Here is a 6146-nt window from a genome sequence, read left to right on the forward strand (position 1 = left end):
CTCCTGTTTTATTCACTACTTCATGATTTTGTATTATCATTGCCTTGTACTGTATATACAGTAAGAGTGGGCGATTTTACAAGTGTTGGTGTCATTATGCAACAAAAAATCAATTCAGATCATATTTGCAATTCTTATCAGGGACGGCGTGGCGCAGTGGAAGAGTGGCCGTGCGCAACCCGAGGGTCCCTGGTTCAATTCCCACCTAGTACCAACCTCGTCACGTCCGTTGTGTCCTGAGCAAGACACTTCACCCTTGCTCCTGATGGGTGCTGGTTAGCGCCTTGCATGGCAGCTCCCTCCATCAGTGTGTGAATGTGGAAGTAGTGTCAAAGCGCTTTGAGTACCTTGAAGGTAGAAAAGTGCTATACAAGTACAACCCATTTATTTATTATGATTCTGAATCGATGTAATATTTTCAAGAATTCAATTCTTAAAACTATAAATATATTGTGAAAAACAAAAACGCCAAATGTATCTTAAGTGATAAATATGTTTTTGAATCCTCTACATCTTCAGTATAAACCTTTGTTTTCCTACAACGCCTGACGTATGCAGTACACATATAATCCACATAAGGGCAGTCATTGACTGTCCAGTCAAGATGGTCACAAAGAAGATGCATGCAGTACACATATAATCCTCATGAGGGCAGTCACTGACTGTCCAGTCAAGATGGTCACAAAGAAGAAAGGAGAAACATCTGATTTTTGAAGGCAAACTTTGCCAAATTTCAAATGGATCAGGTAAGAAGAATGTCATTTGTTTTAATGGCACATCAATACAAAAAATGTGAGATTACTTCATATTTCATCATATATTTTAGAGTAAAAAGGTGTTGAAAAGGTATCAAATTTGAAACAGCAGGTATAAAAGGTCATGTAACTCTAAATGAGTCAATTGGCATTTTATTATATTTCATGCATTATAAATAGCATGGAGCAACATGCATGTTTCAAATAAATATAATGTTTACATTACACAATAAAGAGGTGAAATATACACATTTACTGTATTATTTTGTGGTGATCGCTCTGTGTGTTGTGATCATTAGTTATAGCTTTCTGATATTTAGGAGAGAACAAAGTAAATCAATTTGAAAAATATATAATGATGTATACTTTTTTAGGTGGCAAATAATGCCAACATTGAAGATGATGAAGAATGAGTTGAAGTGGTGTGGAGCAGCTGGGAGAAGGTGAGGATGACAAATGTTCTTTTTATGTTTGGAAATAACAGGATGGATAGATCTGTGTATTGCATTATGTTTTGGTCTGTTTGAAAAAAACAAACATAAAAAATATATATATTGTGACCGACTGTGTCAAATATGATACAAATTCCATCCATCCATCCATCTTCTTCCGCTTATCTGAGGTCGGGTCGCGGGGGCAGCAGCCTAAGCAGGGAAGCCCAGACTTCCCTCTCCCCAGCCACTTGGTCCAGCTCTTCCCGGGGGATCCCGAGGCTTTCCCAGGCCAGCCGGGAGACATAGTCTTCCCAACGTGTCCTGGGTCTTCCTCGTGGCCTCCTACCGGTTGGACGTGCCCTAAACACCTCCCTAGGGAGGCGTTCAGGTGGCATCCTGACCAGATGCCCGAACCACCTCATCTGGCTCCTCTCCATGTGGAGGAGCAGCGGCTTTACTTTGAGTTCCTCCCGGATGACAGAGCTTCTCACCCTATCTCTAAGGGAGAGACACAAACTCATTTCGGCCGCTTGTACCCGTGATCTTATCCTTTCGGTCATGACCCAAAGCTCATGACCATAGGTGAGGATGGGAACGTAGATCGACCGGTAAATTGAAAGCTTTGCCTTCCGGCTCAGCTTCTTCTTCACCACAACAGATCGGTACAACGTCCACATTACTGAAGACGCCGCACCGATCCGCCTGTCGATCTCACGATCCACTCTTCCCCCACTCGTGAACAAGACTCCTAGGTACTTGAAGTCCTCCACTTGGGGCAGGGTCTCCTCCCCAACCCGGAGATGGCACTCCACCCTTTTCCGGGAGAGAACCATGGACTCTGATTTGGAGGTGCTGATTCTCATTCCGGCCGCTTCACACTCGGCTGCGAACCGATCCAGTGAGAGCTGAAGATCCCGGCCAGATGAAGCCAACAGGACCACATCGTCTGCAAAAAGCAGAGACCTAATCCCGCGGCCACCAAACCGGAACCCCTCAATGCCTTGACCACGCCTAAAAATTTTGTCCATTAAAATTATGAACAGAATCGGTGACAAAGGGCAACCTTGGCGGAGTCCAACCCTCACTGGAAACGTGTCCAACTTACTGCCAGCAATGCGGACCAAGCTCTGACACTGATCATACAGGGATCTGACTGCCATAATAAGACAGTCCGATACCCCATACTCTCTGAGCACTCCCCACAGGACTTCCCGAGGGACACGGTCGAATGCCTTCTCCAAGTCCACAAAGCACGTGTAGACTGGTTGGGCAAACTCCCATGCACCCTCAAGAACCCTGCCGAGAGTATAGAGCTGGTCCACAGTTCCACGACCAGGACGAAAACCACACTGTTCCTCCTGAATCCGAGGTTCAACTATCCGGCTTAGCCTCCTCTCCAGTACACCTGAATAGACCTTACCGGGAAGGCTGAGGAGTGTGATCCCACGATAGTTGGAACACACCCTCCGGTCCCCCTTCTTAAAGAGAGGGACCACCACCCCGGTCTGCCAATCCAGAGGTACCACCCCCGATGTCCACGCGATGCTGCAGAGTCTTGTCAACCAAGACAGCCCCACAGCATCCAGAGCCTTAAGGAACTCTGGGCGGATCTCATCCACCCTGGGGCCTTGCCACCGAGGAGCTATTTAACTACCTCAGCAACCTCAGCCCCCGAAATAGGAGAGTCCACCACAGATTCCCCAGGCACTGCTTCCTCATAGGAAGACGTGTTGGTGGGATTGAGGAGGTCTTCGAAGTATTCCTTCCACCTATCCACAACATTCGCAGTTGAGGTCAGCAGAACACCATCCGCACCATACACAGTGTTGATAGTGCACTGCTTGTCCTTCCTGAGGCGGCGGATGGTGGTCCAGAATCGCTTCGAAGCCATCCGGAAGTCATTTTCCATGGCTTCCCCAAACTCTTCCCATGTCCGAGTTTTTGCCTCTGTGACCGCTGAAGCTGCACACCGCTCGGCCTGTCGGTACCTGTCCACTGCCTCTGGAGTCCTATGAGCCAAAAGAACCCGATAGGACTCCTTCTTCAGCTTGACGGCATCCCTCACCGCCGGTGTCCACCAGCGGGTTCTAGGATTACCGCCACGACAAGCACCAACCGATCAGCCGCCTCGACAATAGAGATGCGGAACATGGTCCACTCGGACTCAATGTCCAGCACCTCCCTCGTGACGTGTTCAAAGTTCGTCCGGAGGTGGGAATTGAAACTTTCTCTGACAGGAGACTGCCAGACGTTCCCAGCAAACCCTCACAATGCGTTTGGGCCTGCCAGGTCTGTCCGGCATCCTCCCCCACCATCGCAGCCAACTCACCACCAGGTGGTGATCGGTAGAAAGCTCCGCCCCTCTCTTTACCCGAGTGTCCAAAAAGTGAGGCCGCAAATCCGATGACACAACTACAAAGTCGATCATGGAACTGCGGCCTCGGGTGTCCTGGTGCCAAGTGCACATATGGACACCCTTATGTTTGAACATGGTGTTTGTTATGGACAAATTGTGACGAGCACAAAAGTCCAATAACAAAACACCACTCGGGTTCAGATCCGGGCGGCCATTCTTCCCAATCACGCCTCTCCAGGTTTCACTGTCGTTACCAACATGAGCGTTGAAGTCCCCCAGCAGAACAAGGGAATCACCCGGGGGAGCACTCTCCAGTACTCCCTCCAGTGTACCCAAAAAGGGTGGGTACTCTGAACTGTTGCTTGGTGCGTAAGCGCAAACAACAGTCAGGACCCGTCCCCCCACCTGAAGGCGGAGGGAGGCTACCCTCTCGTCCACTGGGTTGAACTCCAACGTGCAGGCTTTAAGCCGGGGGGAAACCAGAATTGCCACCCCAGCCCGTCGCCTCTCACTGCCGGCCACGCCAGAGTGAAAGAGAGTCCAATCCCTCTCGAGAGAAGTGGTTCCAGAGCCCTTGCTGTGGGTCGAAGTGAGTCCGACTACATCCAGCCGGAATTTCTCTACTTCGCGCACTAGCTCAGGCTCCTTTCCCTCCAGTGAGGTGACGTTCCACGTCCCAAGAGCGAGCTTATGTAGCCGAGGATCGGACCGCCAAGTGCCCTGCCTTCGACTGCCGCCCAGCTCACATTGCACCCGACCTCTATGGCCCCTGCTATGGGTGGTGAGCCCATTGGAGGGGTGACCCACGTTGCCTCTTCGGGCTGAGCCCGGCCGGGCCCCATGGGTACAGGCCCGGCCACCAGGCGCTCGCCATCGTGCCCCACCTCCGGGCCTGGCTCCAGAGGGGGGCCCCGGTGACCCGCGTCCGGGCGAGGTAAATCTGGGTCCTTTGTTTTTACTTTTCATAGAGGTTTTCGAGCTGCTCTTTGTCTGGTCCCTCACCTAGGACCAGTTTGCCTTGGGAGACCCTACCAGGGGGCTTAAAGCCCCTGGACAACATAGCTCCTAGGATCATTGGGACACGCAAACTCCTCTACCACGGTAAGGTGGCAGCTCAGAGAGGAGATGATACAAATTGAATATGGAAATTGTCAACAACAAAAAAGAAGGCTACAAACTGGAATTTTCAGTCAATTATTTTGTGATCTGGGCTTTAAAGGATTAAATAAACAAAGTTTATTCCACTTTCTGCATTGTATTTGAAACTGTTAGTTTTAGTTTTGTAGTACTCCTTGTCATTCTGTTTATGTGCCTGGTTTATTTTATTTATTTTTTGGGCCTTTTCAATTTCTTGTAATAAACTGCACGGTGGTCTAGTGGTGTGCATGTTGGTCTTGCAGCTGAGGGTTTCAGTCTCTTCTCCGTCTACTCCAGCCATGAACAAACACACTGCAAACTCCAAAATGTGTTTGTTGTTTGTTTCTTTGTGTTCTGTGATGGCCAACAATCTCCCCCAAAAGTCTGCTGGGTCGGCTCCTGCTCAGCCCAACAAAATCAAATATTCCAATCATTTGGGCCCCGGGAAGTCAGTGGACTTATTTCCTGACTTTGCAAAGGATACAAGAATTGACTTATTGGAAAAGTTTGATGTGGAATGTGCACAAGACACCACATGACTGCTGCAGCCCTCGTCAATCTTTGACACCTTGGTGACATGGACCCCATCAACAGGAAAATACTTCAAGTATTATTATTGCCTCTAAGATTGACTGTTGGATTAAAATATCATATATATATATATATATATATATATATATATATATATATATATATATATATACACAGTATATGTATGTATATATAAATATATACAGTATATATATACACACATATATATACATGTGAATGTATATTGTGGCAAATGCAAGAAACACAGCGTTGTTCCTCTCGTGTCTATATTGTAAGACTAAAGAATAAATGAAACTACAGAATATGCACTTTAACAGTCAGTGTTCCCAAGAAGACATACAGTACGGTGCACCTGCCCACCCAAGGACTGCGCCAACGCTAACCAAAGCTTTGACACAAACTGGGATTCCCTGCCTGAGGAGATATCGGACAGCGTGCCAAAATGCACAACCCAGGCTGACAGAAACGCAGGCGCAACGTCTACAGAGGCAGTGGAGGAAAGAGGAACCGCTTCTGGCCATGTGGTGGTGCCATCTACCATTGTGAGCAAGTGTGTATAACCCTGAGACGGAGGGAGGAGGCCAACTAAGTCCACGTGCACATGGTCACAGCGCCTGACCGGAATGGTAAATAGTTGGAGGGCCGCCTTAGTGTGCTGGTGGACCTTGGCGTGTGGACATTCCAAACATACGGCTGCCCACTGCCTACATCCTTCCTAAGGCCAGGACAAACAAACTTGGCACCAACCAACATGTCGGAAACCCGAACGCCAGGGTGTGACAGGGAGTGTATTGCGTCAAAAAAATGGCGGCACCAGTCTACCGGGACAACCGGCCGAGGGCGGCCAGTGGAAACATGGCAGAGGAGGGCGGGACCGCCATCCTGAACCACCACCTCCTCCAGCTCCAGCGC

Source organism: Nerophis ophidion, linkage group LG10 (assembly GCF_033978795.1).
Source record: "Nerophis ophidion isolate RoL-2023_Sa linkage group LG10, RoL_Noph_v1.0, whole genome shotgun sequence".
NCBI classification, from domain to species: domain Eukaryota; kingdom Metazoa; phylum Chordata; class Actinopteri; order Syngnathiformes; family Syngnathidae; genus Nerophis; species Nerophis ophidion.